Below are 19,780 nucleotides of genomic sequence, written 5' to 3' on the forward strand. Positions count from 1 at the left end.
ACGCTTTTTCTGCTTATGAACTAGTATGTCGGTGCTTCTGAATTGTGAACCAGTATTTCAGTGCCTTTGCGTTTATGAACCATTATGGCGGTGCCTTTGCTGTTTATAACCATTATGTCGGTGTCTTTGTAATGAGCCAATGTTGAAGCGCTTTAAGCTAAGTGAGACAATCATTTATCAGGTCAATCACTTAATGTGATTGTAACCGATCTAATTACTAAATCATGTGAAATTTCTTATAGGGGCTAATTGGCGTACCAAGGATCCCAAAATTGTGGTAAGAGGTTAAAACAATCGTTTTGAGTGGCTAAGGACTGTGTCGCCGCTTGCGCTAAGATTTGGCTCTGTCGCCAGACGCTGAACTCTGTCGCCTGGCGACAGAGTTGTCGTTTGGCTCCAAAATCGGGAATCCATATAAATTCCCTTTTCTTCTTCATTTTTGCTGCCACTGCTCTCTGCCTTCGAAAATCGCCGCGGAAATTCATTTTGCTCTAACTTGTTCGCTTCTCAACCAAATTTGCTCAAATTTGTTGCAAATCGAAGCTTTATTCATCTACTTTCCCGATCTATGTAAGTTTTCTTCAAACTCACCCAGGTTTTTTATGAATTTGTGCGTTGTTATTCACAAATTTTTGAAAAATTTGAAACTTCTTTTGCTTAATTCGCTTTGTTTATCAAATTTTATGCCACGAAATTGCTTGATTATGTTTGTATATTTCCTTGGGTGTATTTTGAGACTTGTTTGACTTAATATGGTAAAAAAAACGAGCAATTCACCATTGTTGGACCTCTTAAGGTCGGGAAGACAATGTGACTTGTTGTTTATGTTTTGCTAGCAATTCTTGTCCAATTTGTCACAATAATTATCATAGTGTTGCAAGAAATTGTTTGGATGCTTAAAAATGTCATAAATGCTTGAATTGAAATTGTGCTCTATTTTAGTACTACGTACTCTGTTTTTTTGCGAACATAGTATCATGCGGCTAGGCGAACCTTAGATACTATAGAACCTTAATTTATGTAAATTTTGTAGAATGTAGTATGGCTAGGCAGCGAGGTTTGGGTTAAAGGTCCCAAGACACACGACGGGAGCATGAGCCCGTACAAGAGGACGCCGATCTGTCCACTTCTGTTCGTCCCCTCCCTAAGTGGGATGAGCGGACTATGTACTTTGCCCCTGACCACCACATTTCTGAGAGGGTGCGTCGTGGGATCACTGCTGGTAGGACGCGTTGCCACAGCTCGGACAACGATACCCTGGCAAGTTGTATAGGACGTTCTTCAGCATTTATGGGGAGTTGAGACTTCTTTGGGAGTCTTGTGGGCTGAGTGCCCTGTTTGAGGCCACGGACGCCATGTGTTCTTTTGACGGGGGTCACCGCGTGGCTCGTGCTCTGGTGGAGTTCTTCTGAGACATTACCAACACTTTTCACTTTCCTTGGGGTGAGATGATAGTCACCCCAGTCGACTTCAGTCTTATCTCGGGATTAGAGATCAGTTCTAATGTGTTGTCGTTCGATAACAACATCAGCGTCTACTTTCCAAAGGTTGATGAGCTACTGGGTATGATTGCTGTTCGGGCCCGTGCTTAGGTAGAGTCATCATAGTTCAACACCAAGTGTATTCGTCGGTCAACTCTAGCGGCAGCTTTCGAGGATTATGCGACCACCCGAGAGCAGCGGGTGCGCATCTTTGCGCTTATCTGGCTGTTCGGGACGTTTTCTCCTTACAAGGGTAGTAGGGCGCTGCTTTACTACCTTCTTGCTGTCTGCGATCTTCATCTGATCGGGACTTATGACTAGGCCAGCTTGACCTCTGCCGATTTTCTGTGTGCCTTGCGAGACTCGTGTCGAACCGGTCTTACACAGGCGACATCGCTCTGTCTGGCTTCAGGAGAGTCTTAGAGGTATACTTTATTTCCTATAAAGTTAGCTCTAAGCGTTTTTTTGGCACTTGCTGATATCTTTTGTCTTTTGTAGATCTAGTTCTACGAGTACTTTCCTTCACTCACGCCAGTGAGGCCATCGCCACGCAGGTTTCCTGTGGGCGCCTGATGGGGAGGGCGCTACATCTGGGCGACAACCGCCTATATTCGAGAGTAGATCCTCTCGGTATGATCTTTTGCATAGCTAATTTTTTTTGTATTGCTTTTTGATAGATTCTTATCTCATAGGCGTTCTTCGTAGGAGCCTGAGGTGTTATACCTGCCATGTGGTGGTTTGTTGTCCCTAGGCTGGCCTTGCAGTACACTGTGGAGCGTCGCTACTTCCAAGGGACGTATGGGGCGGCGGCGTACGTAGGAGAGAGGATTGTCATTCAGCAATCCTCGGAGACTTTTGTCGTCCGTGCTTCTCCACCACGTCACATGTTGAATGACGTGAGGCTGCGCAGCATGTCTGAGAGGTCGCCTGATGGTACCCCTTGGCGATCTTATTCGATTCCAACGCGCTTCTACGAGGAGGAGCTGAAGTCATTATTAGCTCTGGCCCCTGTTCTGTTTGAGGAGGCGGGGTATGATTTTTATCATTTATCCTTTGCTAAGTAGTCCCCAAGTGATATGTTTCTCACTTTGATTTGCTTTTTGCCAAAATAGGCCTACTGAGTTTTTGCTCCCTCGTATGTCCAGCCACTACCTGGAGATATACGGGCCTTTCGAGGAGATGATTCCTTCGGCTCCTGAGGATCAGCGTTTTGTGGAGCGATCCATTCCTCGCCACCAAACTCGAGTGAGTTTATTTATTTGCTATTTGTCAATATTTGTTTGCATTTTTACTGACTTTATTTCTTTGACATTTCTCGCGCGAGGTGGTTACGGCGATGGCGAGGTGCAAAGACGTTATCCGTAGCCAGCTTGTACGGATAAGGAATGTGGCTACGTGTCGTCGCAACGCACTGTTCAGGAGATAGCTTTCTCCTTATTTCTATATTGTTATATTTCTATTTTGATTGTTTCTGACTCGGTTACTTCTTTTAGGACAACCCATTCCTTCTCGTACCCGGACGAGACCTGAGGTTCGTAGAGAGCCGGCGAGGTCTAGCTCGAGGCGTCGCCGCACTAGTTCTGGCGATCAGGGTGGTCGATCTAAGGCTTCCCGGATCGAGGCGGTAGAGGGCTCGGGCTCTTCATCTTAGGGTGCACAGGCTGGGCCGGTAGGCCAGGGAGAGGCCACCTCGGCTCCGGGAGGTGGTGGGATGTACTAGGTTGGCTCGTCATCGCATCAGCCTCAGCAGCCTCAGCCTGGAGAGACTGGAGCTGGAGCTTGAGCTGAGTACCCCATGGTTTTATGAATGTTGTTTTCTCCATGTCTTCTTTTGCCATTAAAATTTTATTGTATCCCGCGTATCCATCCATAAATGAGAGAAGTGCATGATTTGCTGTATTATATACCAAAATATCGATGTGTGGTAAAGGTAAGTCGTCCTTTGGACTTGCCTTATTTAGATCTCAATAGTCGACACACATTCTTACCCTTCCATCATTCTTCAGAACTGGGACGACGTTTGCTACCCATTCGGGGTATTTGGATATCCTGATAAAACCTGCAGTTATTTGTTTTTGAACTTATTCTTTAATTTTAAGAGCTACATCGGGTTTCATTTGACGCAACTTTTGTTTTACAAGTTTCATTTTTAGAATTAGTGGTATAGTGTTTTGAGCTATTTCCCTATTAATACCTGACATATCTTCATATGACAAGGCAAATACGTCAATAATTTCTTTAAGTATATTAATTAAATCGATTCTTTCTTGTTCATTAAGTGTTAATCCAATTTTAGATTTTAAATTCTCTTTTAATGGTTGAATCATTTAAGATATCAACCGTCTCAGTTTCCTCAATTATCGGTGTTTTCTTTTCAAGTGTTTCCATTGCTTTAATAATTTCTTTGACATTTTCATTGTTAGTTAAGCAATGCTCATCATCTTGGGTTAAGGAAAAACACGAGGAGTAAGCAGAAGAAGACATATTATAAAACTCTGAAATTATTACATCAAAAAGGGAAATGTCCTCAGGGACTTGATTACTAACTATCCTAGGAGTAGAAATAGAAGAAGGATGGGGTGTTACGACTAAAGGCTTAGAACGCCCTACAGGAAAGGACTCTGACTTTGAATTAGACGACTCTTCAAACATTGGTCCTTGCCCTATCGTTATGGAGATTTTCCTTCCACTTGGAGTAGTCACCTTGACTGTGTTGTGCCACCCTTGTACTAACCCTTCGGCTATAGTGATGAGCTTTGAAGGTTCAAAGTTATCGCTTTGTAGGACCGTTTGGATGAGTGACTAGGGGTTGGGATTTCATCTAGAAAGTAGCAATCCAAGAATATTTTAAATCCCGGTTTCCTTATGCCATTTACAACAAAAGGTTCGGGAAATTCGTAGCAGGGATAGTCTTCTCCTTCTCTTAGGAACTGACCATTGAGAGTAAGAGGACATTGATCCATTGGGATTGCTTTCTTTTGGATGAGAGCATTGCTACGCGCCTTATACCTTTCTTGGGCTCGCTTAAGATCTTCCCGAGTCGGTTCGAAACCAAATCTAAAAGTATCTAACTTAGGGAGGCAAGGTAATTCCAGCTGTTTTGCTATTCCCTTCTTCTTCCCTAGAGTCATTCCAGGAAAGTGCCCTTGTCTCTTAAGAATAGCATTTACTGCCATATTGGAGTGGGGTCGTGACAGAGAGGGGTCCTTTCATCCTCCTCGATTAAGGAGACCTCTTCATTAAAGCCCCACAAGTCTTCATCGTCTTCATCGTGTTCCACATTGATGATTGGATTTTCCACAGCTTTAATCCTCATGGGTGAAGCATCGATTGTGATAGGGATTCCTCCAACTATGGCTTTTACCTGTTGGTGAAGAGAAAAAGGGATGGCCTTGAGGTTATGAAGCCAAGGGTGTCCTAACAATAAGTTGAATGAAGCCTTAATATCTACCACTTGGAAGGTAGTAGCATGTTCTATTGCTCCCTCGTTACATTCATAGTAATCTTTTTTTTTTTTTTGGTAAATAAAGAATTTTATTACCAAAAGTAAAGAGTTACTACCCATAAAAGTAGCAACTACAAGAAATGAAAGTTCAGTACATGCCCTTTGGGCCAAAGAAGCAACAAAACCAAAGCCCGAAGGCAAAACAAAGACGACAACTACGGAACCTCTAACTAACAAAAGGAGAGGAAACCGAAGCTACAACCAAAAGTGGGTAAAAAAAACCCTAACAACCAAAGATAACAAAAAAGGTGAGTATAAAAAGCATTGGCTTAGCTTGAAAGCATACACCATCCACCTACATCATCATAAAACACAGCTTGATAACAATCCCATAGTCAGCCTACCAGGAAAGAACAACAGCATGCATGCAATACAATCCAGGACAAAAGATCGCAACCATGAACCATCAACCAGCAGCACAAACATAAGGAAGCCCAAGCAAGACAGAGAAGCACAAGATGTCACGATAAAGAAAATCAACAGATACCATAGCGGAAGAGGCAAAAGAAGGAGTCCTGGAAGAACCAGCAAACAAGGTAGCAATAGGAATATCACCCACCATACAATCCAGGCCATCAATTAGTACCTCATACTAGGAGACATCACTAAAAATAGGGCCTCAACCTAATACACACCAAGCAAGCTAGAATAACCATGACTCAGCCATGACAACCAACTTCCACCACACCAAAACAACAACAAAGAATAGACCACCACCAGCATCACCATAAAACAGCTTGACAACACCCCATAGTCATCCTGCTAGGATAGAACAATAGCATACATGCAGTACAAACCAGAACAAAAGATCGCAGCCATGAACCATCAGCCAGCAGCACAAACACAAGGAGGCTCAAGAAAAACATAATAGCACAAGATGCCTGGATAGAGGTAGATCAACAACCACCACAACTAAGGAGGCAAAGAAGGAGTCTTGGACAAAAGCAAGAGCCAAGGTAGAAAGAAGGATACCACCCACCATACAATCCAAGCCATCAACTAGAACCTCATGCTAGGAGACAGCACTTAAAACAGGCTTCATCCCACTACATACCAGGGAAGCTAAAATGACCAAGCTTCAACCATGAGCCAACCTCCACCAAAAAAACAAAGAAAAACACCTTCCAACAGCATCACCATAAAAACAGCTTGGTAATAAACCCGTAGTCAGCATGCCAGGACTAAACAATAGCATACATGCAATACAAAACAGGACAAAGGATCGTAGCCATGAACCATCAACCAACATCACAAACACAAGGGCCTCAAGCAAAGAAGAAAAGCATAAGATGCCGAGGAAAAGATAGGCCAGCAACTACCACAAAAGAAGAGGCATAAAAAGAAGTCCAAACATAAGCAAAAAACAAGGTAGCAATAGGAGAAACACCAACCATACAAACCAGGCCATCAACTAGCACCTCATGCTAGGTGACAGCACTAAAAACGGGCCTCAACCCACTACACACCAAGCAAGCTAACAAGACCCAGACTTAATCATGACAACCAACCTCCACTATCCACCATCAATCGACATAATCATAATATCACAGCTAAATAACAACCCAGAAACCAGCCTACTAGGACGACAACACGGCAAGCATACAATACAAAACAGGATAAAGAATCGTTACCATGAACCATCACCCAACAACACTAATCACTAGGAAGCCTAAGCTAAAAAATGTAACACAATACATCTAGACAGTAGAAACACTCAAATAAGCAATTTCCATTTTAACAAAGATAGTAAAAGGGAGGTAAATAATAACTATTCAACCATCCTTTTACAATTGAAGAACATCAGGGGCTGCAATTAATGGGAGCTGCCACCAACCTTAAAGTCAACCTCCAAGCAGCACTCCCGCAACAAGAAAAGCTCCGGAGAAAGGTTGAACCCAGAAATCAGAGCAAAGCCCCGACAACAACACCAAACATGGTAGAGAGAGACGGCCGACGAACCTGCAAACTCACCGAACAACGAGCCTGCAAACTCGCATACCACCTCAAAACGCGCCCCAAAAACCCACTAAATTAGGCCACCACCAGCAAAAAGGAATAGAAAAGAAAACCAACCACCGGCGGACTAGCTCAGAAACTGACACCAATCGATGAACGAAAACTCAGAAAATCGAGGATTTGAATTGGAAATCCAAAGCCCCAAAAACCCAAAATAGCTAGACGAAGGAAAATCAACACTTACAATAACCAGCTGCTGGGAAAAAGAATTGACCCAAAACACCACCCAGCCACCGATTCAACCAAAACACCACCGGAACAACACACTCAGACCCTTCTTCAATCTTGAGCAGAATCGAAGAAGGAACCCGGATAGACCTGAACCACCTTCCAGCGGCCAATTCGCCCAAAAATCAACAGTCGAAACTCGCCAAACGCACCCCGCACACCATTAACCTTGAGCGAAAAAACCCAGAAAATCGGGGGTTTGATTAAAAAAATAAATAAATAATATAATCGAAGCCCCCAAATACCCGGAATAAGCCAAACAATTGATAAAACAAACCTTCAGCAATTTCCGACTGCTGGGAACTCGATTAACCCCGAAACACCATCCAGCAGCCGAATCTACCAATACCGTTGCCGGAACAACGAACTCCGACCCTTCTTCAGCCTTGAGCGAGGAACCCAAAAGGTCAAAGAAAAATCCGAGAATTCCAAAAAGCTTTTAGGGATTGTTTATTTTTAAGAAATTGAAGAACAAAGAAACCTACTTCTACAATCTAACCTTTTGGAGAACAAATCCGATGACGGCAACCACCGAATCATTCTCCATTGGGTTAGAGAGAAGCAAGAGTTTCTCTCTCTAGAAACAAAACCCGATAATACCCCGCGTTATAACTTTTTATTCATCATAATCTTACCAAGAGCTTGGCGACGAGTATTATCATAATCTCTTATTCCTTGTGTTGACGGGGTTAAGTCTTCGTCCCTTATGCCTAAAATCCTCGCATTTCTAAGTGGACAGACATTAATTGCCGATCCATTGTGTACAAGAGTCATTGGGAGGTTATTCTCTTGCAGACTACTGTGAGGTTTAGTGCCTTATAATTCTTATCACCTTCTGGAGGTAAATCTTTATCAGAAAACGTGATTAAGTGGATAGGACTAGGGAGATCACTCGTAAGGAAGTTATCCAACTCCTAAGGAGTGGTGTCGGAGTCAATCCCTATCTTATCTAAAGCATTCATTATTGCCAACCTATGTTCTCCATACGTAGCTAGAAGTTGCCATACATTCATCTCGACCTTGGTCTTTTTGAATTGCTTAACAATGTCATTGTCTTCTATGATAGGTTCGAGAACTTTCTGCGTAGTTGGCATAGGTTGTGTAGAGACGAGAGGTTGTGTTCTTCCAGATCTTGTGAGGACGTCTATAGGTGAACCCTCTTCATCCCAGAAATCACCTATTGAATAAGACACAAAAAGTGGAGGTTTTTCCATGTCTTTTAAGTAGACGTCTTCTTCATCGCTATCCCAAATCCCATTAATGCTTATGTCTTCTTCTTGTGGGATTTAAACTAGCTTTTTATCATCAATCATCTTCTTAATTAAAACTTTAAATTTAAAACAGCTTTCAATGGTATGTCCCCCTGATTGATGGTATGGACAATAGAACTTATCTGTCCTCTTTAGAGATTCAAGTGGTCTGACCTTACCACTCTCGGAGAGAATTTGGAACATTTTAGCATATGAAGTCCCAATTGGAGTATAAAGTTTATTACTCTTCTTGGGTCTATCAATTACTTGTAGAGTGCATTGGTGTTCCAATTAGCTGTCCTCTTTTCAACAAAATGGTCCAATAGGAGTTATAAGACCTTTTGCATTTAGCCGGTCAAATGCGGTGTCATAACTCATAACACTAGGAGTAATGTTCCTCGTAAATGGTTTATTTTGTCTTCGGTTATTCATAACAAGGATTTCACTCAAATTAAAGGTGCTAACATTGTTTGCGTGGGTGGTTTTGGAAGAAGAAGGATTGTCGTTCTTCTTGCCTTTCCAGCCACTGTTGGAGTTATTCTTAGCAGCTTTTAGCTTAGCAAGGTCGTCTCCAATATTAATTCCAATGTCATAGACGGCCTTGAATGTGCAAGAATGATCTCTTTTCGTAGCGATTGTACATTCGCTACAATATGCAAGTATGTTTGTGAAATAATTAAGGATGTTGTATCATTTTTACAATCACCCTGGTTTTCCCATAAAAAATCGATACGGAAAACATATTAATACATATCCACATTATTTTACATATTTATATAATTTTGAGAAATCGTATCATTTACTATCGCCACTAAATCCTAAAAATCGAAACGAAAAGCCTTTTCAAGACTAGATTTATAAATATTGTTTGAAAAAGAATACATAAAATATGTCATAAATAATTGGTGAAACATTTAATATAAGATTTTGAGGTTGCATGTTCGAATCTTGTAAAGATCATACTCATATTTGTTTTTAAAAGAAATTGAGTTAAACATTTATAGCGATTGTAATCGCCACAATAATCACCACGATTGGATGTAGTTTTTCGTATTAATTATTGAGGCCAACCCCACCGGTATTGAAAGCCACTACTAAAGGCTAAGGCAACAGGGGATATTGTATCGAATGTCCATTCGTTGGGAAAAATTTTTGTTGCAATTACAATCGATACTAAAGGTTAAAATAATCGCTACGAAAAGGTTATTTTCTTGTAGTGGTGTGTAGATTATTTTGAAACTTGACATGCTTGGAGTACTTCTCTTGAAGGTTCTTGATGAACAACCTCACAGATTCTTTTTCGCTTGGTACTTCAATCATCCTAGCAGAGGTTTCTCTCCATTTATTGAAGAAAGATGTGAAACCTTCATTCTATTTCTGTTTAAGTATTTCAAGTTCCCTATAATCAATTTCAACTTGAATATTGCACTTGTACCTATCAATGAAAGTGTTTACTATTGATTCCCAAGTAAAGGTCTACTCTTTGTCAAGGGAGAAGAACCATTGTTGGCAAACAGTTTCAAGAGATAAGGATAATAAAGAAGGAAATATTTTTTTATCAATACCCTTAATACTCATTATTGTTTCAAAATCTCTTAAAAGGAAATAAGGGTTAGTAGTTGCCTTGAATTTTTTGATGTCGTTGTCATTGAACTTCTGCGTAAGAAGATCCTTGTCCACCGAGACCCCTTATGAACTAATGCCCTAAAACTTGTAGTCTCTAGATAGCTTGCTCAATATTTCTTGCATAAGGTCCATTTGTTGTTGCTTCACAGGTTCATTAATTTGAAGGGTTAAAGCTTTCAACACTTCAGTTATGTCGGTCAACTGATTCCTAAGTTCGTTGACTTCTTCCGGAGTTCCCATTATCTTCTTAGCTTTCCTTTTTCGAGCGATTGGTTTGTCAAAAAGTTGAATGAAAAGATTGTCTTTGATCCAACGTCCTTCCTTTCTTGACCACAAGCTGTAAATTAAACCATTTATTTTAATTACTTGACTCAAATTAACTTTGACTTTACGGGTTTATAAAGAAAAAAGCAAAAATAGGGTGTATATTTTTGGGATCAAGTATATGATTCAAGTAAGTGGTTTAATTGGAGGATTAATATCCGACTTACCCCCCTAAAAAAAATGACGGAAAACACGCGCATACAAGACTCTCTTAACATGGTCAAATTGTACATCTATTAGTGTGTGCTTTATATTGTGAGTGTAAGTGACATGCTTTGACTCTAGTGTAAGTGGCAAGGGGTCAGACTAGGTCGTTGAAACTAACCCTACATTAGGCCAAACAAAATTTCTCTCAACACACCCTTATAGAAGTGTAATGGTAAGTCGAGGGTCGAACCACTAAGGAATGGAGGGTTATCTTATATTGTCAAGTCAAACGATTCCGGAAAAGTTAGGTAAGGGTGTGAATGCTAAACAACTAAACAAGCTAGGTAAGGACAAATGTAATAAACACTAGGGCTCGGGATCCACATAAACTTGTAATGGATTCCGCTAATTGGGAAAGAGTTGACTAAGTCGAGTGATGCGAGGGAAAACCAATCATGCAACCAAAAGAGCATATCCCATTTTCCTAGAGGTCTAACTAGAGTCAACTACGATAAACTCTAGCTAGGAATTTGACAAGACACCTCAATTGTTAAATGCAAGCAAAAAATCAATAGTTCGTATCAATGTGAACCTACAATGCAATCTAGTATGAATAACTAGGGTGATCAAGCCTAAATTAAACACACACATGCACAAAATCAATTAACCAATTTAATTTCATCATCAACTCCATCAATTTTCCCAAATTTACTTCAATCCATTACTCATATATGCTTCACCATTACCCTAGCAATCAAACTACTCACAATCTATAGAAATCAAGATCAAAACAAAGCTAAACAACAAATTCATCATGATCAAATTAAAAAAACTAAAATCAAATCACAAATCAATCAAACTTCAATCAAACTTGAACATTCAACAAAACAATTGAAATCAAACTAAAGATCAAACTAAATATTGAATTAAAGAATAGGAATCCTTACAAACTTGATCAAAAATCAAAGGAAATGGAGAAATCTTCAATCATCAACAATCCAACATGAAATTCTCTCACTAAAACCTAGAGTTTCTCTCTCTAAAAATCTCTCTAATTTTATCTAAAACTAATTCTCTATTCTATTCTAATCATTCTCCCTCCAAAAATAGAAGGAAAAACTGTATAAAGGAAAGATACAAAAGAAGAGTTAGTTAGATCGTCTCAAAAGAAACCCCGGATGGTGCGGTCGCAACAAAGGGGAGGCGCAACTGCGAGAACATGGGTACGGAACAGGGACCCAGGCAGGCGTGCCCGCACCCGCACCAGGTGCGTCTGCGCCACCAAGGTGCGTGGCCGCACCACCTTCGTGCGCGCCTGCACCTGGAAGTAGGGGAGCTCCCTCTTCTTCGTCCTAGCTTATCCTCGTGCGCTCGTCTTGGTGATGATGATGAACACTAAGGTAGGTAGTCTTGAAATGGCTATTTTGGTGGGTTCATGTCAAAGATGTTGCCCGCACCGCATGCATGCACCGATCTCATGAACATGCTCCTTGAATTCCTTCAAACTTGAGCTCCAAGTGACAAGCAAGAGGCATCCAAAATGATGAGAAATATGATAGGAAGGCTCGGGAATCCTTGGAACACGATCCTAACCTGAAAATACATGAAAACAAGCAAATAAAAGGGGAAAAGACCAAATAAACAAAGAAAGAAAACTAACTAAGGAAAGAACAAACTAAAGAAATAAAGAACAAAACTAAGGAAAACTAAAGAAAATAGCTATAAAAGAGCATGAAATTCATCCTAAAAGAAGCCAATTGAGTGCCATAAATGACACTCATCAAATTCCCCCAAGCTAAACTTTGCTCATCCTCGAGCAAAACAAAGCAAGAAAGAATAAGGATGAAAGACTTATTCAAAAAGAAAAAGAAAGACACAAGATGAGAATATACACTAAGACTCACTGTCGTAGGAATCACTGTTGCTTTTAGCTACAACAAGCCGTTTAAACCCCTAGATCGCCCTAGAGGACGAGTGATGCTCTTGTAAGGGTATCATAAGAGTTTAACCATAACTCTCCCCCAACATTCAAGAGTCAAAACCATGAAAAGAAAAGAAAAATGAAAAGGGAAAATAAAACCTTTGCAAAATAGACTTACAAAGAGACTACTCTACAAATGAATGAAAAATCTTTCTCAAGCAATCAAGGTATGCACATTCCAAGATATGCAAGGTTGATTGAAGCATATGGTATGCTAAGCATAGGAACTAGACATCTCAATCCACATTCATCCCAATCAATCTTACCGCGTTCTCCCCACTAGTCTCAAATCTCCCCTTAGTGAGCTGATGAGTGTAATTTATGGCACTCATAGGGTAGTCTTTTAGGGTTATTTCTTTCCCCTTTTCATGCTTTCTTCTCTTATTTTTGGTCCATTTTCCTTTAGTTTCTCTTTTTCCTCTTTTCTTTGTGATTCTCGTGTTTTTATCGTGTTTTCCTTTATTTGTTTCTTTTTCCCTTTTTTTTCCTTTCTTTGTGTACTTGTGTAGGTATTGTGAGAATCACTTTGGCAAAGGAATCAATTTGGGACTTTAATGATCAAGCAAGGAAGAAGCATTTGGCTAGAGAGGGCTTAGAGAGGGCTTGGAGAGGTCTCAGAGAGGTTTCCAAGGCAAATCCAGCAGGCCGCAGGCGTGGGTCATCTTGCCGCAGGCGCGGGTCATCTTGCCGCGGGCGCGGGCCCATATTACTCAAAATTGCCAAAACTTGGCAGGAACTTGCCGCGGTTGCCCCGCGGGCTCTCCGCGGGCGCGGGTAAAATGGAGAGGCCGCTCCATTCAGAGAGACCGCGGTCCCCTGATCAGGCTTTGGGAGCAGGGGATTAGCCGCGGGCGCGGGTGTCACTGCCGCGGGCGAGGATCTCTGTTGCCGCGGGCGCAGGGTGTGCCTCGATAGCCCGCGGAGGGTTCCGTACCCATTTTTCCGCGGGCGCGGGTCTATCAAGAGAGGGCGCGGGAGCTGCCAATTTCTTCTTTGCTTATAAATAGAATTCTATTCCCTTTATGAAGGGGACTTTGGATAATTTTCATTAGCTTAGTTTTAGAGAGAGAATCTAGAGAGAAGTTAGAGAGAAGTTCTTGGTTTTGGATTTGTAACTCAACATTTGATCAATCAAGTTTGGATTCCTTCATTTTCAATCATCAATATTAGTGAGAATATCTTCCTTCTTACATCTTTTACTTACTTGTTATTTGATTTTTGCTTGTTACTTGTTCTTCTTTGGATTTGGATTTGATATTGTTGATTATTTTTTATTTCTCTTAGATTTTGATATAGAAATGAAGATTAAAGCACTTTCTAGTTATTTGTTCATGAAGTTCACCATGATTAGTGAGTAGATTAGTTGCTAGGGAAAGGGGGAAGCATGTTTGATTAATGAAATTTCTAGTTGATGCTCTTTGATTGATTGGTTTCTTGCAATTAAATTGGTTGACATAGTTTTGCATGTGATTGATTAGACTAGGATTGATCAACCTATAAGATTAATCTAGATTGCATTGCAACTCTTAATGACATGAACAATCGAATTGAAAGTTGCTCTAATTGATTGGGTTTGCTTGTGATTCTTCTTGATTTGCCTTTCATAGTGACACCTAGATTGGCCTATAGGAGACAGCATTTGAACTCTCTTGATTGCTACTATTGTTTGTCCATTGCAATACTTTAATTAATTGATTGAGCTCTAAACTAGCATTATCATTGAACTTGCATGTGGAACCCATATCCCTAGTGTTTAGACCTTTGTTTTACTTGATTAGACTTGCTTTATTTTACCATAGTGCCAACCATAATATTAACTCCATCTTCGAGGTAGCTTGACTCAGACTCTAGTTTTCATCATTGCATTCCCTAGGGATCGACCCTTAACTTGCCCTATATTCATATAAGGTTGGTTAGGTGTTTACTGACAAGCGCACTTTAGGGCGCGCTTTAGAGCATATTTTAGGATGATTTTGGATGTATTTGGGGCCGCTTTGGCCGATTATTACCTTGTTATGCTTACGTTCCCCATATTACGTGCTTCACGGGTTTTCGGTTTATTTTTGATGTTTTTTCACGTAATATCAACCGAGTTTAATCGGATCCCGAGCCCTTGATGCGTAACCGAGCTAGCCTTGACCGGAGTCCGAGGAGTTAAGGAAGTTCAAGTGCCGTGCATTGATTACAGAGCACAGGCAGCACGACCGTGTTACCATAGGCACACCCGTGCTGGCCTATAAGCAAGCAACCCCAAGCAAGGCAGCACGGCCGTGCAACCCAATAGCACGGCCGTGTCAGTATCCATGCACCCGCACGGCCGTGCAGGCCATTAGCACGGCCGTGCTAGATGTTGCACGTGCCTATGTCAGCTTCAGTATGAGCCCCGTGCTAGAGCATATTCAGCACGGCCGTGCCATTTTTAGCACGGCCGTGCCAGGAAGCTGCACGGCCGTGCCATATATAGCACGGCCGTGCCAATTTGAAGAAGAAATCCGGTTTACTTACTGACAAGCTAGCACGGCCGTGCCAAATACAGAACGGCCGTGCTGATCCAGGGTTAATTGCGCGCTTGACTTCTCCGCATTAGAAGACGTATATAAGGCCCAACTTTAAGAGGATTCCTCAGACATTTTTAGAGATAGTTTTGAGAACCTTTGTAGAGAGTTATTGGAGAACGTTCTTAGTATTAGAGATTCATTAGTTTTCTTAGAGATATTTCTAGAGATTTTAGTTTTCTTGGATTGATTTGAAGCAAAATTTGTGAAGATTCTTTGTATTATTCATTGACGACGGGTATCAAAGTTCTGAACTTTTACATTGATTCGCATCAATACAATTGGTATTATTCATTCTTGTTTATTAATCAAGCTTTATTATTCCTTAATCAGAATTCATGTTTATATCTATTATGCTTTTGGAATTCATTATTGCTTTGATTATGAATATGTGTGAGTAGTCTCCTAGCTAGGGTTTCGGGATGAAACCCGGCCTAGGTAATCTATGTAATTGAGGATTGATTTTGATAAACGGATTGTGATTAAATTGATTATATGCGATTGCATGTTAATTCATTATAATAGGAGTAGCTAACCTAGAATCTTGAATTTGATTGCATGATATCCTTGATTTGAACAAGAGATTGTGAATTGAGTATTTCATTATTGAATGTGGTTTGATTATGTATCGAGTAATGTTAAGTGCATGAGAAATCCAAGCTTAGTATTGCCCGTTGTCTTCCTATCACATGATATTGATCAGACATATAGTCTTTGCATATCCCGTTTGTCTCTGTGATTCCTTGTTGCGTAGTTACTGATGGTTTGGTGAATTCCCGTTCTCCCTAGTGTCTTAGTTTATTGGTTTATTCCATCTTATTAGTAGTATTTTAGAACACCATTTTTCCATTGATTTCGAACTAGCTTAGGTTTAAGATTGATTTGCAATTACTCTCGTTCCTCGTGGACCAAACCTTTATTTGCCATTGTACTTGGTTATAGGGTGTTCGTATAAGTATTGTTTGATTTAGAGTTAGATTTTAGCGACCGATTTAACCCTAGTCAAAATGGCGCCGTTGCCGGGGAACGGTGTTTGTTAATTGCTTTTTGATTTCTTGAGTCTAGTTCATCATAAAAAAAGCACAAAAAGATTTTTCCCTTTTGGCTACAATTGTAGCCCTGCTATTTAATTGGTTTGGTTAGTGTGTATGCGCAGGTCTAAACAGAGAGAATTAATACCCTTCGATCCAGAAATCGAAAGAACTTTGAAGAGCAATCGTAAATCTCGATTGACGTCATCAAACTCTCAAGGAAAGGAACACAACACACAACAGGTTCCAATGGCAGACATACCGCGCCAACCCAATCGGCCAGCACCACGACCCTTTAAGGAGTTGGGAACTCCTGGGGCGTATAGAGCTTCAAGTGGGATTGCTCCACCCACTACTGAGGCCAATGATTTCGAGATCCGGTCGGCTATGATCACCCTCATCGAGAGAAGGCAGTTTAGTGGTGCCAAGCATGAGAGCCCTTTGGCTCATTTGAACGAATTTGAGAAGTACTACAATACCATCAAGGTTAATGGGGTGAATCAAGAGTTCGTGAGATTGAAGCTTTTCCCCTTTTCACTTATTGGGAGAGCTCTCGAATGGTTAGAGAAGGAGGTGAAGCCGAACTCTCTACACACTTGGGATGATGTCACGACAGCATTCTTGGGAAGATTTTATTCCCAAAAGAAGACGGTCGATGCTAGAGCTTTGATCCAGGGATTTCGGCAAAGGAGTGGGGAGTCAATCTACAAAGCATGGGAAAGGTACAAGGAGTATCAAAGAGAGTGCCCACACCATGGAATCCCAACATATCAAGTTTTACAAATTTTCTATGGAGGATTGAGTCCTCAAGGGAAGACCAGTTTGGATGCGGGAGCAGGTGGCCCCATTATGAACAAAACCGAAGAAGAAGTCATTGATATCATAGAAGATGTGGTACGACACCACATGGATTGGCAAGATGGAGAGCGAGAGGCCATGAGCAAGAGTGGAGGAGCGGTCTATTCGGTAGACCATCTTAATGCAATCGGGAATTTGACATCGCAAATTGTAAATCTAGGTAAGGAAATGTCAATTATCAAAGAGAAGCTCAACGCTCCACCGCATCAAAATCTTCCATCCTATTCTAAGGGAGCAGGTATGCACTCTAACTCTAATAATATGCCTACTGGATGTATATTCTGTGAAAACTGAGGGTCTTATGACCATGATACCTCTGCCTGTAACGTACATTCCCAATTTCAATCCAACTATAATGATGGTAATGAGTGTGATAATGAACAAGTCAATGCCTTGTCTTATGATAATAGACCTAGGAATGACAATAACAGATATTTACCACCTAATCAAAGAGGGAACAATTATAATCAACAGGGTAATAATTCTGACTACCAACAACAAAACCAGTGGGGAAACAAGAACCAAAGGGACCAAAATCCCCAAGGGTCTTATAATCAACATGGTAATTTTGGTAATCAGAATAATTACCAACAAAATGCAGGTAATCAAGGGCAATACAATCAGAACATGAATGCCAATAACAGGGGAAATTGGAATAACAATGGTAACAGGAACAACATCCAAAATCAAAATCCCCAACAGTCTAATGCGTGTGGCTCCCGAGCCTCTAATGACATCTACAATGCTCAAGGACCATCGCAAAGGAATAGTTTGGAGGAGATGATGGAAGCACAGACCAAAATGTTCAACACTTTTATGGCCACCAGTGACAAAAAGTTTAATGAAGTGATGACACATAATAAAATGCTTGAAACCCAGATTTCTTAGTTGGCTAGTGCTATAAAGGATGGGGTTGGAGTGTCAAAACTCCCACCTCAAGGTATTGACCCTAAAAACTCTGTAAATGCTATCACCACTAGGAGTGGAAAGACATTGAGGGGGAGCGATGAAGTAGTACCCCCTAGGAGTCAATCTGTGACTACACCTACCACTGATACTGTTATAGAGAGTGAGGAGGAGAGGACCGGAGACAATGATAAAACTGTAGAGGTCTTAAATGAAAAGGAAGTACACAAGTTAAAGAACCCAATCTATTGCAAAAACTTCCTTACCCCCATAAGTTTGTGAGACATAAGTTGGATGTTCAATTTGGTAAGTTTTTAGATACTTTGAAGCAAATTCACCTTTCCATACCATTCACCGACGCTATAAAACAAATTCCTAACTATGCTAGGTTTTTGAAAGATATTTTGAGTGGCAGGAGGAATTGTGATGGGGTGGAAACTGTTAACCTCACCGCGAATTGTAGTGCAATCATCATGAACAAGATGCCTCCCAAATTGGGAGACCCAGGTAATTTCTCAATCCCTTGTGCTATTAATAAAATGAAAATTGATAATGCATTATGTGATCTTGGGACTAGTGTTAGTCTTATGCCATATTCTATATATCAAAGATTAGGGGTAGGAGAACTTCTTCCTACCAACATTACTCTACAGTTAGCTGATCGTTCGATCAAATTGCCTAAGGGTAAGGTAGAAGATGTTCCCCTACGAGTTTGGAAATTTGTGATACCTGTGGATTTTGTAGTTTTGGAAATGGATGAAGATAATCATATACCTATTATTCTTGGGCGACCTTTCCTAGCTACCTCTGGTGCTCTCATTGATGTGAAGAGTGCCAAGATTTCTTTAAAGGTAGGAGAAGAGGTCCTTGAATTTGATCTGAACAAAAGCATGCAATATCCTTTGTCTACTTCCGAAAACTGCATGATGATTGACACTATTGATTCGATTTTCTCTAGTATGCATACACTATTGCTTTCTACTAACCATGATCTTGAGCCAAGTGATACCGATGAGAGCAGGTACATAGAGGAGCAAATGCTAGAGGAAGATGATGGTGATAACGGTTTCAAGGAAATTACACCCATGTATGCACTTGCTAAGGCCACCACAAAAGAGGTAAACGAGGCCCCTAAGGTAGAATTGAAACCTCTACCATTACATCTAAGGTACGAATTTCTTGGCCCTGATTCAACTTATCCTGTCATTGTGAATTCTTCTTTAGATGCGGATCAAACTCGGAAGTTGTGTGATGTATTGAGAGAGCATCAAAGTGCCATAGGCTATACCATTGATAACCTCAAGGGTATTAGCCCCGCTATATGTATGCATCACATAACTCTCGAGGATGGTGCGAGGCCTTCTATTGAGAGGCAGAGGAAACTCAATCCTCAAATGGGGGAGGTGGTGAAGAAAGAGATCACCAAACTTCTTGATGCAGGTATCATCTTCCCCATTTCAATCTCTAGATGGGTTTCCCCTGTGCATGTTGTCCCTAAGAAGGGGGGAATGACTGTAGTTGAGAATGAGAATGGTGAGCTCATCTCAACTAGAACGGTGACCGGCTGGCGGATGTGCATAGACTATAGACGTCTAAACGCATCTACCAAAAAGGACCATTTTCCCCTCCCTTTTATTGATCAAATGCTCGAAAGACTAACTAGGCACAAGTATTATTGCTTTCTTGACGGTTATTCGGGGTTTTTCCAAATACCTATAAACCCAGATGACCAAGAGAAGACGACTTTTACTTGTCCATATGGTACTTTTGCCTACAGGAGAATGCCTTTTGGACTTTGCAATGCACCGGGCACCTTTCAACGGTGTATGATGAGCATTTTTTGGGACATGTTGGAGGCCGAGATGGAGGTTT

This window comes from Chenopodium quinoa, unplaced genomic scaffold, assembly GCF_001683475.1.
Source record: "Chenopodium quinoa cultivar QQ74 unplaced genomic scaffold, ASM168347v1, whole genome shotgun sequence".
Taxonomy (NCBI): domain Eukaryota; kingdom Viridiplantae; phylum Streptophyta; class Magnoliopsida; order Caryophyllales; family Amaranthaceae; genus Chenopodium; species Chenopodium quinoa.